The sequence below is a fragment of the Macaca fascicularis genome, chromosome 13 (assembly GCF_037993035.2).
Source record: "Macaca fascicularis isolate 582-1 chromosome 13, T2T-MFA8v1.1".
Classification (NCBI taxonomy): Eukaryota; Metazoa; Chordata; class Mammalia; order Primates; family Cercopithecidae; genus Macaca; species Macaca fascicularis.
The window spans coordinates 107,158,692-107,181,765 of record NC_088387.1 but is presented as its reverse complement, the minus strand read 5'-3'; the positions used below and the strand labels follow the sequence as shown (position 1 = coordinate 107,181,765).

The following is a 23,074-nucleotide window of genomic DNA, read 5'->3' as shown; positions in this document are numbered from 1 at the left end:
CTCTCAGGCTTTTATTATTTCATATAAACTTTAGGATCATTGTCTAAATTCCCTCTCCCCAGAAAAAGGGGGATTCTATTTGGCATGGCATTAACTTTTAATATTAATTTAGAGTGACAGATAAGTGTGTAACAAAAGTTCTTTCACTTGTGGAGATTCTTGTTCCACACATCCAAGAACAATGCATATTTTTGGCTCAGGCTGATTTTATGTCTTTAAATGAGATTGTCATAGTTTTTTTGTGTACATAGTTTTCTTTGTGCCTTTATTATTTTATTTACTCTTAAGTACTTTATATTTTTCTTTTTCTTGTTGTTATCTGTCACTGTGTATACTTTAGACTTCAATATTGTAAATAAATTTTTTCCATATCAAATTAGAGAAAAGTCATTAATTTTTGTAGATAGCTCCTATATCTAGTCGCTTCACCATATTCTCTTAATAATTATAGTAGTTTTAGTAGACTCTCTTGGGTTTTTTTAGTGTAAAATCTATTATAAGCTAAAAAATATAGTTTTACTTCTTCTTTCCAAATGTTTTCAGCAGTTATTTTATTTTATTTTGCTGTGTTCTTGCATTCACTAAAAACTTCCTAACCATATTAAATAATGAAGGGAATAGGAGGCTTCCTCTACAGATCCTAATTTTAATTAATATTTTTCCATTCAGAATAACATTTACCACTGATTTTTAGTTGTTCATATTCCTGTCATTGCTGTATTTAGTCTTTATCATATTTATGTAGTTTTATTTGATCCCTGTTTTTTTGAGTTGGCATAGGGACTGGTGCTGAATTTTATCACATGCCTTAGCATTTGTTACTATGGCCATGCAGGTTTTCTCCTTCAGTTTGTTAATATAATAGATATATCTACATGTTTCATTGATGTTGAAACTTCGTTTCCTGGAAAGCAACTCTGCCTCATGATCACACTTTATTCTTTTGATACATTGCTGGTACTTATTGACTAATATTTAGAAATTTTTGCATTTATATTCATATAGGCAGTTGTTTTATAGTTTTCTTAAATAGATAAATTGCCACAGAAAAAACCTGAAAGATAATTAAAGGTCTAGCATTGAAAAAGTCACTAGGAACTGATGTGCTTATAGCTGCATTTTAACTGACTTTTAAACAACAGATAATTGCATTGCTTTCTAACCCAGCGGTTTTTGAACACTGGTATGAGTAAGAATTATCTAGGTAAGTTAGTGGAAAAACCCGAAGGGCTAGCGTCTGCTAAACTTCAACAAGTTTGGGTCTCTGTATTCTTTATTAGCGTTCCAGGTGATTCTGACACATAACAAAATTGGAGAACTATTATCTAATGTGTTTAGAAAGTGCCCAATTCATTTTTGAAGCAAAAACAACTTTAATTGCAAAATCAGATAAAGCTAGGGCATTATTATCTTTTTTAAACATAAATCAGATTGTGTCATTTCCCTGCTTAAAACTTTTGAATAATTTTATTTCATTGTACTGGAATAAAATCCAAATTCCATCCCTTGGCCTATAAGGCCCTGCATAATTGAGCAAGCTGTGTTTCTCTGATGTCATCTTGCTCTCTAGGCTACAGTGTCTCTGTCCTCAAACCCAAAAAGCTCCAGCTACTTTGAATCTTTGAGATTTTCCTCTCCTGGAACACCCTGCCTCCAGATGTTGACATTCTCCTGCCTTCCTGACATTGCAGTATCAGACTAAGGACCAGTAAGTCCCCAACCTCAGTTTTAAAGAAGGTCCCAGCCTCTATCACATTATTCAGTTTTATTTTTTCAAAGCATTATCACTACATAATGTTTTCTTTTTTATGTGCTTCCCCATTTGTTAATTCTCTCTCTCTCCCCAGTCTAGAATGTGACTGGCATAACAGCAAGGAACTCATTGATCTCATTCAGCACGAAATTCTCAACACCTGGAATCACACCTGGAACATAGAGTGAATGAGTTTATTCCCTTATTAGTTTGTAGGCTTCTAAAAGATACAACTTAGTCTGGTTCATATCTGTAGCCCCAGAACCTGATGTACAGTGTATGTTCAGGGCACATTTGCTGAATGAAGAAATGAATGCTTGTCGATTTTTACTCAGCTCCAAAAGGATTCATAATAAAAAATTGTTGATTTTAAAATATAGCTTTTAAAGCTCATAGAGAACTCTCTAAAAAATAGAAGGTAAGACTGACATCAGGAAGAAGGTCCCACTAGGAGGATCCAGCTACAAATTCTAATCAAAGCACCTTCTCTCAAAGGTGAGACTATTCTCAGAACCATAATTGCATTATAAATCTTATCCTGAAATGAGCTGGTACAGACTCGCTGCCTTCAGGCTGGTTCACCACCGTTACACTGACTTTATAGATGAAGCTTGTTAGTAACAAAAAAAAGAAAAGAGGAACTTTGAGATCAGAAAGGGGGGAAAAATGAAGTAAAATACAGAAGTCAAACTAGAGTAATTTCAGCAAACTCTTGGGAGAGATAAAGGAATCAGAAGAAACCCATTACGGGGCCTCAGAAGAACACGCCTGCGTATATCACAGTGAGAAGTATATGAGCAGGGCTGATGGTGACTGATCAAAACATTCCGATAGGTTTTCACGTTCTCGTGTGTTCTAGTAAGGTATAATCAGGTGATGTACCAGATGAGGAAGCCCAGAGAGGGCAAATGACCCCATCAAAGTCACAGAGCTAAGGACAGAGAGGAGGTGGCAGAGTGTAGGCCTGTCTTCCATTCCAACTTTGCCACTGACTGCCTGGGAGGCATTGTCTGGTGCCCTTCCCAATGTTACCTGTTAAATACAGGCAAGGTCAGGAGGCAGGGGACGGGGAGAAGGAGATTCTAGGTGCTTTCAACACAGACTCTCAAATCTAATATTTGCAGTGTTTTCTCAAATAAGAGTTGAGACTTTAAGAAAGAGCCAAAAGGATTCATTTTTCAAAAAAGGTTAGTAATTTTGTTTTCTGAAAGGCAAACTTTTTAGCACGAAAAAAAAAAATTCAGTCTCACAGCCTCCACAGCTCACCAGGGAGGAAACTCTTCATCGTGTTGTTTCTGCTCTTAATTAATTTAAGCAGCTGTCTGTTGTCTTCAGAAAATCATCTTCTGGGAAAGTGGGGAAGGTGATATTTTTAAGCACAATTTTTCCCACACAAAAAATACACAGGAGGTCCTAGCAATGAAAAAGCAGGACACATTCTGGAACAGATAGAAGCTCAGGGTGCTGGAGTATGTGCTAGTCAGAGGAGAGTGCAAGGAAAGGAAAGGTAGAGGTGGGTTGAAGCTTGATTCTGTAGATCACAGCAATGTACGGTTAAATTATTGGAGCTTTGTTAGCAGGAGAATGACTGGTACAGGTCTGAGCAGGGTAAATTCAACAATGTAACATGCTGTTCATACTGATGAGTTTCCCAGGCACAAGAGTTTCTTTACCCAACCTGGCCTTGATGGTAGACTCCACTCCCGATGCCAATGCAAAGGAGGAAGGATAGAGCAGGTGTGGGCACCTCTCTCTTCCCAGGATGGCAGGGAAGGGGAGAGTGGCAGTGCTGTGTGTGTGAGGCTTGTAGATCTTGCTCTAGTCCATGCCCCAAATTGCTCCACCTCTGAATTGCTGATGTGCAATCATTAATACAGCTTTTGGCAGTTCATGCTCTACAGCTGGGTTTCTCAGCACTATTGACATTGAAGTCAGACATTCTTTGTTGTGGGGACTATCTTGTGCATGGTAGGATATTGAGCAGCATCCCTGGCCTCTGCCCACTAGATACCAATATCACTAGTTATGACAACCAAAAATGTCTCCAGACATTGCTGATGTCCTCTCATTGAGAACCACTGCAAGAGATTGTGTGTGGCCAACTGGCCTCTCCATGTGCGATGCCAGGGCCCTAGGAACCTCAGGATGTTCTCCTCTGTCCCCAGCACTGCCTCAGAAGCCTAGTTATGAATTGCAGATCTGGTGCTATGCCCCACTCCATCATTCGATTATAAATATAAAAAGAGAAAGTATAATCTAAATGTTTTCATAGAATGTATAGATCTTATAACAATATGCCAATCATTGGCTGTCAAATATAAAGCATCTCATGGTCATAAAGCAATTTACGATAATTGACATAGAGTTGGGAGCTACAAGGGTTATCAGCAACCAACAGTCTCATGTTAAGTGCCAGCTCTATCACTAAATAACTGTGTGAGCTTGGACAAGTGGTTTAGCATATCTAGACCTCAGTAGTCTCATTTTTAAAGTAAAGGACTTCAGAACCATAATCTCAGCATGTCCACAGTCTTGATCCAAGTCCCGGTCAAACTTCACTACATTCTTTGTGGCAGTTACACAGAGCTCTTTCAAATTTTGTTTGGTTGAGGTCTCAAGACAATGAATGGCAACTAATCCCATGGTCCACAGTGAGGCAGAGGACCCCTAGCAAACTACCCACCTCTGGTCTATAGCTAAGGTTGGATAAAAGACAAGAGAGAGAAAAAGCTGGAGAAAGGATATGGGGAGGCAGTTGGAATGCAATCTCACCTCCTCCCTCAACTCCAGCCTAGTAAGAGGGACTTCAGGACCACGGAGAGAGCTTTTTCCCACATTCCCAAAGCTGGGAAAACCCAACTTTTTCATGCCTGTGCAATCTGAAAGGCCTGTGGCTGACTAGCTGCGCAGGCAACACTGTTATATGAAGCCAGGCTGCTGCACCAGACCAGCATGTGTATGCTGAAATCCTCATGGCAAATGATGTGGGGTCAGATGGGGCCCTGTGAGAGAGAACTGGCTAGAGATTGTCCTAGATCCTGTCAGGGAGGGCCTCCTGAAAGCCCAAGAGACCTCAGCTGGAAGAATGTAAAAGTGTAGAAATGTACCTCTGGGTGGCCAGAGGTGCCAGCACAAGTCTTGAGTAACCAGCCAGAGAAGGAAGAGAGGGCAGGGCTGGCTAGTGCCACAGTGCAGATCTGAACCAGCTGCAGAGGAATGGAGTTGAGTTGTTTCCTGACCACACTCTAAAATCCCCAGGGGTTAAACTAATACTGTGTGCTCAGTCATTACGCCTCTCCTGAACTCCAGCCTTGCTATGGACTAGATGTTTGTGACTGAGACAGAAATTGGTACCAAGAAGTGGGGTGCCACTGTAACGGTGCCTAAAAATGTGTAAGTGACTTTGAAATGAGGTAATCTATTGAGAATGGAAAAGTTTTGAGGTGCATGCTAGAAGAGGCTGAGACTGTTATGAAGAAACGTTTAAAGGCCGTTCTGATAAGGTCTCTAATGGAAATCAGGATTATATAACTCAACAATAGAGAACAGGAAATTATTGTTGTAACATGGCAAATAACTTTGCCAAATTGCATTTATGTTCCAGTGCCTTGTGAAAAGTAGAACTTGTGAGTGATGAAATTAGATAGTTAGTTGAGTAGGTTTCTAAACTAGGTGTTGAAGGAGTAACTTAATTCCTCCTGATAGCTTGTAGTAAAATGCAAAGAGAGGGAAATAACGTGAAGACAGAGTTATTAAGCAACAAGGAACTAGAACTTAAATATTTAGAAAATTCTCAGCCTATCTATATTGCAAAAAATGAGAAAACATGTTCAAAGAGAGCATCAAGGATATGGTGAAGAAATCATTTAATAAGGAGATTCGTATGGGTGTGAATCATGGACTTAACCAGCTCCCCAGTAGGAAAATTGCCAGTTTGAACTGAAGCACAAGGATCTGGGAAGGAATGAAGGAAGGTTATCATATGGGGCAGCACAGATGCGACAACAGAGCTATTTGGCTGAAAACATGCTCTATTTTTCAGGACAAGGGGAAAATGACCCTAAAGGCAATTCAGAGATCATCATGGCTATCTATTTGATTTCAAAGGGGAAGGAGGTCACCCAGCTTTCCACAGACCAGCCAACCTCTGCCCAAAGCCATGAGCTACCCAAAGTCTTAAGAACTTGACTACCATCCAGCAGAACCCTGGGGGCAGGATCCCTGCCTGGCAGAGCTCTGAGGAAAGGGCCACCACCACAGTGGGTCTGGAAAGTGGAACGGCCACTCCAGTGAGCATAGAGGGCAGAGCATCAGGCCAAAGAAGACTATTCTGAAGATGTCAGGTTTAATGCTGCTTGCCTTGTTAGGTTTCAGACTTACTTGGGACCCTTTACTCCTTTCTTTTTCCTATTTCTCCCTTTTGAACTGGGAATAACTATCCTATGCCTGTTCTACCACTGTATTTTGGAAGCAAATTACTTGTTTTGTTTCACACATTCACAGCCAGAGAGAAATTTTGTCTCCAGGTTAACCACACCTTGAGTCTCGCCTATAACTTACTTGGATGATATTTAAATAAGGTTTCAAAGTTTAGACTTAGAATTGATGCCAGAATAAGTTAAGACTTTTAGCATTGTTGGGATGGAATAATTATATTTTGGATGTGAGAAGGACATAAATTTGGGGGCCAGGGGTGGAATATTACGAACTCATTGTCATTTCCCAAAAGAATGCATATGTTGAACTCTAATTCCCAGTGTGATGGTATTCGGGGGTGGGGCCTTTGAGAGCTAACTAGTTCATAAGGGTGAATTCCTCATGAATGTGATTAAGTCCCTTATAAGAAGAGGAGGCCAGGCACAGTAGCTCACATCTGTAATCCTAGCACTTTGGGAGTTGGGAAGATTGCTTGAGCCAGGACCAGAATGGGCAACATGGCAAAACCCCATCTTCCAAAAAAATAACAAAAATTAGCCAGGCATGGTGGCTTGCTCCTGTAGTTCCAGCTACTCGGGAGGCTGAGGTGGGAGGATGGCTTGAACCTGGGGGGCAGATGTTGCAGTAAACTGAGATCACACCACACACCACCACTGTTGTCCACCTTGGACAACAGTGCAAAACCTTGTCAAAAAATGAAGAAGAAGAAGAGGAGGAAGAGGAAGAGGAGGAGGAGGGGAGAGGAGGAGGAGGAGGGAGAGGAGGAAGAGGAGGAGAAGGAGAAGGAGGAGAGGGAGAAGGAGAGGGAGAGGGAGGAGGAGGGAGGAGGAAGAAGAAGAAAGAAAAAAGAAAGAGAAAGAAAGAAAGAAAGAGAGAGAGAAAGAAAGAAAGAAAGAAAGAGAAAGAAAGAAAGAAAGAAAGAAAAGAAAAGAAAAGAAAAGAAAAGAAAAGAAAAGAAAAGAGGAGAAGGAAGGAAGGAGGGAGGCAGGGAGGGAGGGAAGATGGAGGGAAGAGGGAGGGAGGGAGGGAAAGAAAGAAAGAAAGAAAGAAAGAAAGAAAGAAAGAAAGAAAGAAAGAAAGAAAGAAAGAAAGAAAGAAAGAAAGAAAGAAAGGAAAGAAAGAAAGAAAGAAAGAAAGAGAAAAAGAAAGAAAGAAAGAAAGAAAGAAAGAAAGAAAGAAAGAAAGAAAGAAAGAAAGGAAGGAGAAGAGAAGAGAAGAGAAGAGAAGAGAAGAGAAGAGAAAGGAGGGAGGGAGGGAGGGAGGGAGGGAGGGAGGGAGGGAGGGAAGGAAGGAAGGAAGGAAGGCAAGCAAGCAAGCGAGCAGAAAGCTTCCTGCCATGTGAGGATACAAAAAGATGTCAACACTCTGCAACTGGAAGAGGGCCCTCACCAAAACTGAAACATGCTGGCACCCTGATCTTGGACTTCCAGCTTTCAGAACTGTGAAAAATAAATTTCTGTTGTTTATAAGCAAACCAGCCTGTGGTGCTTTGTTGTAGAAGCCTGGACTAAGACAAGCCTTGACAAAAATCAAAGAAAAATATCCAACTATGGAGGATGTCCTGTACACTTAAAAATAACTTCCAGATTTGAACCTATACCCTGCTCATCTCAATAATCAGAGTATGAATTCTTAAGTGCCGGTGGACTACTCCCTAGTATTTTTTTTTCTTTTAATTCATGTAAAGCATGAATGCATATACTTTTTAATAGTTGAGACAGTATTCATTAAGCAGAATACTATGGGACCTTTTCAACCACCTCTGTAACACCAGCCCTTCCTCAGGGGAAAATGCTATCAGTAATTTTTGACTATTCCAATCCAGTTTTCTCCCTGTATGTGTCATAGACACATACAAACACTTTGTTGGGCGGTAGAGGAGAGGGTTGTTAGCATAAATGATACATTGTTCTATACTTTACTTTTTCACTTAATAACATTACACCAAGATATTTCCATGTCAGTATGTATAGACTTCATTCATTCTCTTTTTTAAAATTGATATACGGTATTTCATAGTATGTTGCACCATAGATTGCAATCCTCTGCTGATGAGTATTTAAGGGAGTGTGGGGTTTTTTTTTCCAGTTTTCACTCTTACAAACAATGCTGCTGCAGTAAAAACCTTTGTAAATGTTTCATAATTTACACATGTAAATGTTTCACTAGAGTAAATACTGAGAAGTGGGATTGTTGGGTTAAAAGTGTGTGCATATAAATCAAAACCACAATGAGATACCATCTCATGCCAGTCAGAATGGCGATTATTAAAAAGTCAAGAAACAACAGATGCTGGCGAGGCTGCAGAGAGATAGAAATGCTTTTACATTTTTCTTCTTACTGTTGGTGGGAACGTAAGTTAGTTCAACCATTGTGGAAGACAGTGTGGCGATTCCTCAGAGGCTTAGAACCAGAAATGCCATTTGACCCAGCAATCCCATTACTGGGCATATACCCAAAAGAATATGTCATTCTGTTATAAAGATACATGCACGCGTATGTTGATTGCAGCACTATTCACAATAGTAAAGACATAGACCCAATCCAAATGCCTATCAATGAGAGACTGGATAAAGAAAATGTAGTACATATATACCATGGAATACTATGCAGCCATAAAAAGGAACAAGATCATGTCCTTTGCAGGGACATGGATGGAGTTGGAAGCCATCACCCTCAGCAAACTAACAGGAACAGAAAATCAAACACCACATGTTCTCACTCATAAGTGGGAGAGGAACAATGAGAACACATGGACATAGGGAGGGAAACATCACACAATGGGGCCTGTCAGGGGTGGGAATGCATCAAGAAAAATAGCTAATACATGCTGAGTATTAGGTGCAGCAAATCACCATGGCACACGTTTACCTATGTAACAAACCTGCACATCCTGCACAGGTACCCCAGAACTTAAAATAAAATAAAGTATTTTAAATGTAAGTGAAAATTGTGAAATTGCCCTTTAAAAATCCAATTTATTCTCGCACCAACAGAAAGAAGAATTGCCCTTTCGTACCCCTTCTAATACTTGATAGTATCAATAATTTAGATTTTTCTAATATGTTGTATTTTTAAAACGGTATCTCATCTTCATTTGCATTTTCCTCATTATTAGTGACCTTGAATCCTATTCATGCTCGCATCCCTAGTGCCTAGCAGAGTCACTGGTATAAAACAAATACTAGTAAGTATTTTTATAATGTCTACCAAACACAGTTGCAAGGTGCTGTGCTAGAAGGTGTACTAGACATTTTATATGCATGACCTCATTAATTCCTTCAACTGGTCTTTTAAGTATTTCTTTTTCCTTCCCATTTTACAGTAGAAAGACAAAAGCCCTGAAAGGTTAAGTAAAGTCTTCATGATCGCATCAGTAATACAACAATATAAAATTACAGCCCAGGTCTGACTCCAGAAACAGTCACTTTCCACCTTAGCACTCCCAACTTCTGATTGAGCATGTTCTTTGTACAAGGAGCTATAGAAGGCCTCAAGATCATGAATGCTGTACCCTCATTCCAGCTATAACTTGGGGGATCTGACATAAGTACAGAGAATCAGCAGAGTGACTTTACTACTGGAGCTTGTAACTTACAGCTCGGTAAATGCTTTCTCCCCCAGTGCACATCTGGAACTCACACAGCTCCTCCAGTAGACAGGGCAAGTTGCTTAAACATGACTCACTCCCAGCTTGCAGTTGCAGACCCTGCCTCTCAGAGAGGTTATTGGCTGCCCAAGAGCACACAACTGGCAGATGTAGAGGACACAAAGTATCCAAGGAGGGGCCTGGGCAGGATGGAAATTAGACTCCCTAGAGGATACCCTGCAGCCTAGGCAGGCCAGAAAGGTTCTAGAAAAGGCAGGACTTGACTGGGACTTTGGATATGGGCAGGCAATGGGTGGAGGCGTGGGACAGAAACAGTGTTTTTTAGAGCTTAGATTCACACGGTAAAGGCTAATCTGATGACCCACAGCAGAACTTTGTACTTTGTCTTCTCTGTGGCAAGCATAGTGATCCTGCTCCTTCCTTTAGGACGCCTAAAGTTTCTGGGGCCCTGCTGTGATCTTTCACTCAGGACCCTGCATTCTAAAAGGTTGGCCTGGGAATGCAAGGCCAAAGTGGGGCAGGCCACTAGGAGACACCCCGACTTCTCACTTCCATGGGAGTTTCCAGGAACCTCCCCAACACATCCTCGCCCTGTCCCCACCTGCAAGGCAGGGGCACTACCACTGCGACATGCTCAGAGCACGCCACAGTTTACAGAATTGCTCTCTGCTCAGCGGTGGGTGTATTTTATCGAAACCTGAAACTTTTACAATTCCAGGGACCCATGATTAGAAAAAGAATACAAAATAACAAAATTAAAATTACGTTAAATGAATAATTATTTGGAATTAGAAATAAAATGTTTGTAAATAACAAAATGTCAAAAGCAGACCAATACAGTACCATGAAATCTAGAAAACAAGCCTTTTTATTTCTAATTATCTGCCTGATAACACCTTTACAATCTTCCTTTCTACAGTTTGTGTCTGCACACTCTGTGATCCTCTTTTCATATGATTTCAATGATTTGCTACACTTATTTACATAGAAACAGTAAAACATTAATTCAGTCTTTCTTCTAGCATGATGGATTAAAACTCAGGTTTCAGTCACAGTATTTGGGATGCATAAAGCATGACTTTGCACACAGACATACTTGCTAATTGTGGTTCTGTGGTACCAATAGCCCCCTCCGTCTGACTGTGGCCTGATCCCAGCCTCAAATTGGATACACTTCACAAAATACAAGTATTTTCAGAAATTCCATTTCACGTGACTCCCATCAAACAACCAAAAAAATGTGGTTTTATAATTATATATATGTGTATATGTGTGTGTATATATATGTTACTGACTATATTCTTTTCTCTTTTTTTTTTCTTTTTTTTTTTTTTTTTTTTTTTTTTTTGAGACAGAGTCTTGTTCTGTTGCCCAAGCTAGAGTGCAGTGGTACAATCTTGGCTCACTGCAACTCCCGCCTGCTGGGTTCAAGCAATTCTCCTGCCTCAGCCTCCTGAGTAGCTGGGACTACGGCACGCACCACAATGCCCAGCTAATTTTTTGTATTTTTAGTTCCACCATGGGGTTTCACCATGTTGGCCAGGCTGGTCTTGAACTCCTGACCTTGTGATCCACCCACCTCAGCCTCCCAAAATGCTGGAATTACAGGCATGAGCCTCCATGCCTGGCCAACTGACTATATTCTTAACAAGAAAGAACTTCCATTTGATTATTAGATAAGAACTAAACATCTCACTTCAGTCTGCACGTCTCATGATGAGGAGCTCCCGCAGACTAGCTCTGGCTGTGTACTTTTCACACTTCGTTTCTCCTGAACCAGCCACAGACATCTGCTGCCTGGTGCCCTCAGACATGTCATATTGTTTTACAACCTCTGACCTTACACTTCTGTGTGTGATGCCAGGTGGGTCTGCACAGTGAACAGTAAGAGGATTTCTGGAAGCCCTTCCTCCCCTAGGACAAACAGCAGTAACCTATTTCCAAAAGTGACTGTGACCATGTGAATATCTCCCACTGAATTCATGGGAACATGTTCCCAAAGCGAATTTGGCCCGCAGCCACTCCATGCCCCCCTGCCGGAGGGGAAGTGGGATGGGAAAGAAGTCAGAACAGAAAGAGACAATTACTTTAACCAATTACAGATACAATATCTTCTGTAAATTTTACCGAAAGATGTAATCACGGGAATTTAGACCCTGAGGCATCATCTTTGTTGGCCTAGTTGTAAATTCATCTCTGCTCTGGCTCCTGACATGGTCTTAGTTCCATCAAAACCCTATGAATAATATTTGTAATGGTGACTCTCCGCCTGTGAACATAGACGTAATGGACATAAATTTGAATACACACTCTGACTCTGACTAGCCCCCTGTCTTTGGGCAAGTGGCTTATCTGCCATTGAAACTTAGTTTCCTAATCTGTAAAATGGAAACAATGACGCCCATTGCCTGAGGCTGCACTGAGGATTAAACAAGATGTCATAAGTGAAAGCCAAGTACAAAGCTATTGGTGCTGCTGCGGCTGCACACTGAATGAACAAGTGGAAAATTGGGATGTCTGGAAGCCAGCCCCCAGCTTCCTGTGCTAACAACTTCTAAGGCGCCTTCAGCTCAGAAACACCCTATGATTCAAAATCCTCAAAGAAAAAAGTCAGGGAAGAATTTAAGGAAATTGTTACATATGATTTTTCACAGGCTCATCTGTGACTCTGTGTGGGTCAAAGAAGATTAAGGGCTCCTGGAAATTCAAAGGCTGATTATGTCAAATCCTATCCCAGGAGCCAAGAGAGGAGTGTGCACCACAGCTCAATATTCTGTGCACGAGCCAGGAGCTTTTAGATAAGCATTTCGGGGGGAGGTAACAGAAGGTGAGGGGTTTCCATAAAGCCACGACTTTAAAACAAATCCTCTGAAGTACAAAGAGCTGAGCTCTGCTCACAGCCTCCAAACCCAGCGATTCCCTCCCTGAGGCTATGGCCTGGCTCCGTCTCAGCTCGGACACCCCAGTCACTGATCGAATCCAATTCCTTCCTGCAGCCCCTGAGGGCCAGAAGAACTCAGACAGGACAGCCTGGGAGGCTGATCATCTCCTGACTGTTGTCTTCCTTCCTAGCACCTCCTCCAAGCTCTGCTAAAGGTGAGGGGGTGGGGATGTCTCTGCACTAAATGGGGAACAAATTAAGTGACAGCTTAAGTCTTGTAATAGGTCAGGCGGGTGGTGATGCGAGTGATGCATCTTCAAGACGGTGATCCATCTTCCCTGTCTCCAGGGAGAATGACAGCTCAGCAGAGAGAGAGGAGCACTCTGTGAGGATGGAATCGGGAAGGCTGTCCCTGCAGCCGAACCCTGCTCAAGGCCTTCAGAAGGTCCCCTGGAGCTTGAAGTACCTGCAAAGAGAAGGATCCTAGGCACCAAAGGAGGCCTCAAGAGCCTGGACTGATTTTCTCCATTGCACAGTCATAGTCATTGTGTTCCTATTGTGTGTCAGACACATACTCATTTAACCTCGCCACAGCCCAACAAGGTAAGGCTTATTACAGGTGGGAAAACTGAGGCTCCAAGAGGTTACAATGACTTTCCCAGGGTCTCATAGAGCCTGAATTCACAAACAGGTAGGGATCTCTGATTACCACAAAATTGTTGGTTTATTTGTTCTGATCAAAGAAGTTTTGGCTGAGTCTTAAGCACATGCGTATGGACCTGCCCAGGCACGACCACCTTGTGTTCCCTAAGACAGCAAACATTCAGGGCTCCAGAAGAAAAAAATCAAAGGAAAAGCTCCTCAGAAAATTGGTCAAAAACAGCAAATAACAACCAAGGGTGAACTTATACTTTCTAGACCCAGCAAACAGATGCGAGGCTCAGCAGTTGGCCTGCACCAAGCTCATGGCAACCTGCCAGTTACAAACGGGCAAGCTAAGGGTTTTGTTGAAACCCACCACCGCTCATGCCTCTGTGTCAGACTCTGGGGTTTTTGTCTTTCTAAGCCCCACCCTTGCCCTTGGTCCAGGAGGTGGCCTTCCTAGGGGCTGCTCTCTTTCACACTTTGCTACCCATAAATTCCAGTGCTCACACTTGTCCCTAAGTCGTTCCGTGACAGTTCATCCAAAGGCCCCATCGCATATTGCCTAATCCCCGATGGTTGAGGTTGTCTCTGCCCTCCTGTGCAGTAAATTCAGTTTACCTTTTTCCTCTTTCATCAGTGTGTTTGCATGGAACTACTGCCTAATTAAACTTTCCCCTCCAGCTTCATACCCTCAAACCTAACCTACACATCACTGGCAGATTAAATTCACCAAGCTCAACTTTGATCTCACCAGCCCCTAACCACAATCCTTCAGTAGGAGCTCCCCTTTGCACAAGGTTACTCCCTATTCCAATAGTCACATCACTTTTCGTTCAAGCCAGACGAAGCTACCTTGCGTCCCCTGAGGAGAAAGCACATCTCACCATCGGGACTTTTGGTCTACATTTCTGGAGGCAGGGAGAGATGAGTCCTGTAGGGGAGGCTTAAGGACCACCTCAGGAATAGAAGAAGTGAGCCAGTATCCATGAGAACATCTGAGGTCTCTCTCCCAAGGGAGTCAGTAGCCACAGACCAGGGCCAACGACTGCAAATTCTGAGATTCTGGAGCATTTTGTTCTCCCACATCTGTTCTCTACATTTGTGTCTTCTTCCAGAAAAACCACTACAACAGAAACAGCTGCAGGGTGGGAGTGCCAGAAGGATGAAGTGGCAGGATCCCATTCTGTAGCACGTGGAGGAGTCCCCAAGGGAGAGAGTGGCAAATGAAAGGGAAACAAACCAGGCCAAATGCCTGGGGTGGGCAGGCAGGAAAAATCAGCCAGGGACAGACAAATGGTCCTGTGGCTCAGATGTGGGGCAGGCTATCCAGTGCTGGGAATTATATCAGGACAGCAGTAAGCACTCTTTGCACACCAGTTGAAAAAGCAAACAGATCCTGAACAAGTGAAGAACTTTTCCACCGCCCCACCCGGCAGCTATCCAGTGCTGGTTTCCATAGCATCTGGGCCTCTACACCATCTGCACTGTGAGAAACATTGGCCACCTTGCTTCCAAGGGCTCTGGCGGCTCTGGTGTTCTATTTTTTTCTTTTCTTTTTTTCCCTTTTCTCTACTCCATGGAAATAAGGCCTGGGAGGGTGGGGCCATTTTCAGGCTTGAGAGCACACGTTCCCAACTAGGCTTTGGAGCAGACTTCATCTTAGCGAGTCAAAGTGAAGTGAGAAATGCAGGTGATACGTGTTTGCGCTTCACATGTTCCTCTATTTGCTTTCAACATAGACAATATTTAATAGCACATGCAGCTTCTAAATTCTCCTGATATTTCTAGAGCTGAGGATTGCTGGAGGCCTCATGTAAAAACAAAGCCCAAATTGGTTTCTTTTGTAAGAAAGGCAATGGCAAGGAAGGAGGCAAACCTGGGTGGCCAGTGGCCTTTTCCCTCCGTTCTTCTCTGTCTATAAATGCGTAATTGCCATCCTCAGAGCCAGAAATGCAAAGGGATGTCAAGGGTAGTTTGAATCCCAAAAGTGACAACCTCAAGTGCTGGCTTGGAGCTGAGCATTGGGCAATAATGAGCATAATTTAGTCTGGTTTCTATTTATTGTTACACAGGCTGTTAATTGAAACAGAAGAATAAAAATTGCTGGGAGAAGGAAGCAAAAACAAAATCGCTCCAGGAAATTGGAAAATTAGTGAAATGAACAACAGTCAGGCTAAAATAACTACCAGGAAAGGATAGAGAAGAAAGGGCGCACCAAGGTCTTAGGTAGGAATTCACAGGAAGCCCATTGGCGAGGTCTTCTTTGCATCTCTTCTGAGGGATGACCCAGACTGAAACTAGCATATTCCCTGTGTGTTCTCAATGAGAGAGGAGGATGGCAGGGCTGTGAAGACACTCAGCCCCCTTTCTTAGAGGAGAAATCATTCCCTGCCAGGTCCAAGGGAAGATAGACGCCCAAAAGAGTCCTGGCTGACTGCCTAACAGGACTCAAATCCATAAATGGAGAGATTCAGGAATCTTCATACACCAATTAATAACTAAATCTGGCAAAACCATAGCCCATGACTTAAACCAGAAAGCAGCAGTCTTTTGCAGTAAAAGGCCAGCTGGTAAAGATTTCAGACTTTGGTCTGATGCAATGACTTTGCATGGTTCCTGATGCAATGACTTGACTCTGCCTTGTAGTAAGAAGGCAGCCATACACAGTAACATTAACAACTGGCTGTGGCTGCCATCCAGTAAAACTTGCTTTACAAAAATAGGCAGCAGGCCACATTTGGTTCATGAGCCATAGTTCTCCAACCCCTGATTTACATAATAATAGCAAATCCTACTTAACAGCACTTTACAATTTACACAGCACCCTTCCTTGCTTAGTCACTGGGTCATCTCTGTAATCTGTGAGGAGGCAGAGTAGGAGTGACTAGACTCATTTGACAGATGAGGAATTGGAGGTTGCACAAGGTCACACAGCCTGTGGGCAGCAAAAACCGGGACACTGCCTCCCTGTGCATCTTGGACTCTGCACATTTAGCTCGGCTCCTAGTCCTGCTGCCTCCACTTTCCAAGGATCTGAAGGTGAGCTGTGCCACCTCCATTATCCCTGTCTCTGTCCTGGCCCATCTTGTCTTTTATAGGAAGCATCTTCTCCCTCCCTCTGCCTCTGTCTCTGCACTACTGACCAAACGAAATTTCTAAAAGTCAGGTTTGAGCACGTCGCGTTTCTGCTAAAAGCCCTTCCATATCCATCCATGACCTGCAACCTTAGGTCCAACCATCTTGGCCAGGACACAGGACTGTGCTGGCTCTGGCGTCTGCCTGACTCTTCACCCCTTGCTGCGATTCACTAAGCCTCAGCAATTTTAAACAGTATCACATGCCTCCAAGTGCTATGGCAAGCCTGAGCCTTTGCCTTCACTTGCTGTGCCAGAAAGCCTAATCCTGCCCTCTCCCCCTTATTCACACCAGGATTTCTTTGCTAAGGAGGCCTTGAAGGCTTAAGGGATTAAAATTTTCCCAGCAATTAGAAAACCTGGGTTCTAAGTCTAGCTCTGCCAGGAACTAGTGGGCCTCTACTGGTGAGCCTGCCCTCAGCACTCAGCTCAGCATCTCACCTTGGAGGATGCCTTCTGACTCATCCCCACACTAGGCTGCCAGGGCTCCCGGGGATTATAGAAAGCTCTGCTCTGTCTGTTACCTGCAAACTTGATGCATTTGGGCAGATATCCTCTTAGTAACCTTTCTATTCCCAAGCACATGGGCCCGTACCTGGTACAGAGCAGATGAACAATGAATGCTGATTGACTGGATGGATAAATGAATGAATCAATGAATGAAGTTCATAGAAGAGAAAACAAATTTTCACACAGACTTTTACTAATAAAGGGTTAGGCTGAACAGAGAGAAAACTTACCAACTTTTTTTTTTGCTTAAATGTACAATTTAGACAATTCCCCAGTTGTGCTTCCAATTACTTAGACTCTAAATGACAGAATTTGCATTCTGTAAGACTGCCTGCTAATATGCTGATGCTGCATGATTTGCAGGTAAGTGGGCGGGGGGGCAAGGTCTTTGCATGGCTGAGTTCTCTCACACTGATAAAGAATCGAGGGCGACAGCTGACTTGACAATGAACTCTCAGCTCAGAAACCCCCCAGTCCAATTATTTCAGCTATACTCAAGCCTATTGACATCACACATACAGAAGAACGAACAGCAAAACCTACTAATGAGGTTTTTCATAAGATAGAAAAATAAACACAATCTGCAGCAAAGCATACTGACAAGAGGCTCAGCAGAGTATAGAATTAAGATTTCACAAAACAACTAGAATGTCAGGGTTCTTTCCTAGAGCGGCCATGGAACATGGGGAGAGTCTATGAGTCGAAATTCCAAAGTCTTTGACCTGACTCAGATCTCTGCAAGTCACTTAGATAAGACTCAGTTTTCTCCTCTGCACAATGGGAGTTATAATCTGTGCTCTGCTCACCTCACAGAGTGGTTGTGAGGGTTAAAAGAGATGATAGTTGTGGCCTCATTTTCTAAACTGTAAATAACTATAAAGAGGTGAGGAGTTACCCTAGGTTTCCTGTCTCTGACCAATCTGGCCATTATTTTTCACTAAAAGGCATCAGGATGTTTCCCATAAAAAGACAGTGCTGTGAACATTTAGCCTCCTGTTTGAAGTAAAACATAAATGCATTTGCTAGTACCAAAACGTAATTGGGGTAAGGCTAGCACACAACAACGAAATGTCACATGCTAATAGAAACTCCCTAAGGAATGGTGTTTTGAAATCAGATTTCAAAGGCAAGGGCCCATGCTGACCAATTAGCAAAGACTGATCAATTTCTAAATATGATTTCTTCCCAAAATAAATATAAAAATCTCTGTCATATATTTCCCAACATTTCTGAAGCCTGCAAATTAGACACATCAATCCAGGGAGCCCTTGTTGACCACCAGTGCCATGTGAGGCTGTGTGCTGGGATCTAAAAATATAATGTGACATGATCCTGAGCTCACAGTCCAACAGGGTGACAGTGGAGAGAATAAGTATTCCAGAACAGTGGGAGAGGAGCTGACGCTGAGATATGAGCAATATGCTGAGGAAACACAGAGATAGACGCCATTCTTTGCATATGCGTGGGCAGTAATTTTCCAAACCACCAGTCACATGGCTGCCCGTGGTGCAGCTGGAGTGGCCTTGTAGTGTTTCATTCTGTTATTCGAGAGCATGCAGAAGTGCTTCCCACTTTGCCACTCAAAAATGTCTTTCCCAACTTTGTTTTGTTTTCTTTTAATTTAAAAGTGTGATGTGTATGTGTGTGTGTATCTATATGTGTGTGTGTGTATGTGTATGTGTGTGTGTGTGTGTGTGTATATGTATACACATCCAATCTTATTGTATATATACACCACGTTTTTTTAAAACATTCATCTGTCAACACACACTTAGGTTGTTTCCATACCTTGGCTATTTGTGAATAACGCTACAATGAACATAGAAGTGCAGATATCTCTATGAGGTACTGATTTCATTTCCTTCAGGTATATCCCTGGAAATGGGAGCTATATCACAAAGCAGTTCTATGCTAAATTTTTTGAGGAACCTCCATATTGATTTCCATATGGCTATACTAGTTTGCATTCCCACTAACAGTGTACAAGAGTTCCTTTTTCTCTCCCTCCTTGCCAACACTTACTGCTTTTCTTTTTGATAGCAGCCATACCAACAGGTATGAAGTTGTAACTCACCATGGCCTTTTATTTTAGGAACTGATTTTTTTAAACTTGCCTTAAATTTTTTAATTGACATATAATTATTGTACATATTTATGGAGTACATACTGATGTATAGTGATCAGTTCAGGGTAATCGCATATCTTTCATCTCACTTATTATTTCTTACTGTTGAGAACATTCAATATCCTTCTTCTAGCTATTTGAAAGTATGTAGCATTGCGGTTTTGATTTGCGTTTCCCTGATTAGTGATGGTGAGCACCTTTCATATACCTATTGGCGGTTTGTTTGTCTTCTTTTGAGAAATGTCTATTCAGGATCTTTGCCTACATTAAATCAAATTATTAGGGCTTTTGTCCACTATTAAGTTGCATGGAGTTTCTAATATATGTTGGATATTAACCCCTTATCAGATACGTGGTTTGCAAATACTTTCTCCCATTGCGTAGGTTGCTTTTTCGTTTTGTTCATTGTTTCCTTTCCTATGAATAAGTGTTTTACTTTCATGTAGGTTTTGTTGAAGAGAAAGAGAAGGAAGTCCTTAGGATTCAAGACAGCAACTTGAGCTGACAATCCCCAAGGAAGATTTTGGGTGAGGGAGGAAGAAGGGAACAAAAACAGGCTCCTTGACTGGTGTAGTGCTTCCACTGGCCTGTTACCGCAACCTCACAAGTACAAAGCTCCAGCATAGGGTGGACACTCACCCAGCAGTAGCGCTTTACTCTTTACCATCCCATAAAAGTGTTCACTCAGCTGAGTGTGTCACCAGGGCCTCCAGGGCTACCCAAATCTCCTTGATGTGATTGCCCTAAACTGTACTAGAGCTGTGCCTCCTAAGCCCCCATCTCACTGCAGGGAACCTGAGGTCAGGACAGTAATCTCAGTTACTGAGATCTAAAACCCAGAGGTCCTTGTATGTCTGGTATACTGGGAGAAAACACTGACAATTCCGGAGAATTCTGGGCTCAGCTCTGCATCCACCTTACTAAGGGACTTTGTAAATGTCTTTTAAGACCTATTCGGCCTTACCTATAAAATGGGGGTTCTCCTTGTTCAATCATTTTCCATATAAGGTAAAAATAATAAAATAACATAATTATTATGGGTATTAAAGCATATTAATCAACTAAACAATTTTTGGTACTAACCTACTGTGTGTCAGTGTTCACTCTGGGAAGGGCAACAGCTGCAGCCCTGAGTGAGGCACGCTGCAGTCAGCAGGCTCCCTTAAGAGAGGGCACGAAAGGCCGTTGAAAAGATACACAGCTTCAGCCTGGGAGATAATCACAAGACAGTTATACATGCTATATCATCTTGGCCTCTTACATTTGAATCTAACCTTTGAATCTAATCCAGCAGTTGAGTCTAATCTTACTGATAGCCCTCTGCATGTGAATTTTATTATTCTCTGAGCAAACTGAAGCTCAGAGGCATTGGGGTCACGGGCTCAGGAAAAGAAAACAGTAAAGGGTGGAGGTAAGGGGCTTGAACCCTTGTCTTCTGACTCTGAAGCGTGCACTCTGCTCCAGAAACATCCCTGGCCTGTTGCCTGTATCCTTTGTTCATAATCTCCCCTCTTTACCCCCTATAGGACTCCAATATCTGTTTTTGAAGTTTTTATTCAGAAATAGTTTTAGATCTGCCCATGATTCACAATGAGAGTCCAGAGTTGTTCATATATAGTTCATCCAGCTTCCTCTAATGTTATGAAACCTTAGTACATTTATTAAAACTAAAAAATTCATATTAATACAATACTATTAACTACAGATTTTTTTAGAATTTCTCCAGTCTTTCTGCTGATCTCCTTTTTCTTGTTCCAGAATCCAATCTAGAATAACATGTTACATTGAATCATTTTGTCTCCTTAGCTTCCCCCCATCCATGACAGCCTCACTGTTTTCTCTTGTGTTTCATAACCTTGAGATCTTTGAAAAGTAGTGATGGGGAATTTTATCCAATATCCCTCAATTTGAGCCTTTGGAATGCTGTCTCATTATTTGACTGAGGTTATAGATTTGGAATACAATGATGTAATCTGTCCCTATCACATCATATCTGGGGCACATTATATCAACATGACTTATTACTTGTGTTGTTAACCTTAGTCATTTGATCAAGGTAGTGTCTGATTTTCCTTTGCCATACTCTATTTGTTAAAATCACATCACTAAGTCCAGCCCACATTCAAGGGGAAAAGTATTAAGCTCTGTTTCCTGGGGGAAGGAATATCAAAGAATTTGTGGACATATGTTAAAAGAACTACCACAATACTCAGTAAATTTGAGAGGAGATATTTGGGACCTATGCAAATGTCCTGTTTCTCCTTAAAGTTTTACCCACTCATTTTAGAATTTGTCAATTGATCTTGACTGCAACTATTGTAATTGTGTTGTCCTAATCACAATTTTTAAATTGCTAATATTTCTTTTACATTTATTAACTAGAAGAAAGATCTGCACCTTCTCCTTTATGTATTTATTCAATCATTTTTATATCATTGTATTAGTTTCTTATTTTTTGCTTGTCCCAGACCTAGAATCAGCCATTTCTCCAAGGAGCCCTGGTTCCTTTTATTGTAGAGTGGTATTTAGAAATCAAGATCTGGGTGCTAGTTGTGCTCATTGCTGCTGGGGTGTCACTGCCTCTAGACTGTGTCAGCATACAGAACTGGGAGATACATGTATGTATAGTAGTCTATGTATACTGACACAGACTTTCTCTTTGACCAAACTTTAATCAGGCTTCTCTGAGCCCTCTTCTAGAAGAAGCCCCTGTACTGTCTTTGGCCCGCCCAGCCCAGTCTTAGGAAAGAATCCTGCTAGGTCATCTCTCCACTCATACCCTTAATATTTGATTATCCATGATATCTGATCAAGTTCCTCATCCCTCCCCTCTGATGTATAAGTCCTTGACCTTCCTTTGGTAAGAATTCTGCTGGGTCAGTTTAACAAGAATCCCCTATCCTTGATGTCTCCTATAGTGGTTTTCCATCCACTGACCCCCTCACTTTGCTTATTGACTGTAAATTCCTAGCTGTCTTTGCTGTATTCTCAGTTGAACCCAATCTCTTTTTCCTATTCCAATAGTCTTAAATAAAGTCTCCATGACCATTTTAACAAGCTTCAGACCAATTTTTCTTTAATAGTAAACACATACTATACTTGTATGTATTTTTGTATCTGTCTAACTGCACATACACATATATGCACACATCAAAATAAACATACATCCAATCGATATATCCAAATCGAACCTAGCAACACAGTGTTTATTGTAACCTCCTTCCATTTTGCTTCTTGGCATCTTCTTTCTCTGACAGTGAGAAAGAAGATTTCCCTCACAATCTACTGTTTATTACATACTTGCTAACTTTGAGGTATTTACTTGCTAAAATTGTTGAGATTCAAATTTACCAATTACAGCACAAATGAGCAGTTGTTGTTTTGTCTTTAACCTTATAATAACAGGGAAAACACTGTTTCCAAAGTTTCTTAGGTCAGCTACTTTATTTCTCACCCTCTTCATTGATGTTGTGTCATAAATACATAATACAGTTAGATCCTTTTGTTACCATCTGCATTTGATCCTGCAACCACCTGACACTTTTTATTAGGTAAAGGAAGTTTCTTTATATTCCTGAGCACTAAAGTTTATATGATGAATTGGTGTTAAATTTTGCCAAATGCTTTTTATATCTCTCTTCATTTTTCTTCTTTAGTCTGTTAAGTGAATTACATTGATCAAATGTCAAATGTTAAACCAACCTTGCATTCTTGAGATTAGCCCCCACTTGATCATGATGTATTATCCTTTTATATATTAATGAATTTGATTTACTAATATTTTCTTGAGAGTCATTGCATCTGTATTTATGAAGAATGTTGATGTGTAACTCTATTTTCTTGTAACGTCTTTGGTGTTGGTATGAGGGTGATGCTAACCTTGTAAAATGGGTTTTGAAGTGTTTCATTTTCTATTCTAGAAGAATTTACGTAGAATTGATCTTAGTTTTTCCTTAAATATTTGGCATTCACCAGTGAA

General features: G+C 41.6%; 1 long non-coding RNA gene across 1 annotated transcript in view; it reads right to left on the bottom strand.

Annotated features, from left to right (window-relative positions):
* Positions 1-23,074, bottom strand: part of LOC107127168 (uncharacterized) — an 83,366-nt gene that overhangs the window by 35,746 nt on the left and 24,546 nt on the right. The window contains exon 3 of the long non-coding RNA XR_001484651.4: positions 20,179-20,303. This is a non-coding gene — a long non-coding RNA (uncharacterized lncRNA). The remainder of the gene's footprint in view (positions 1-20,178; positions 20,304-23,074) is intronic.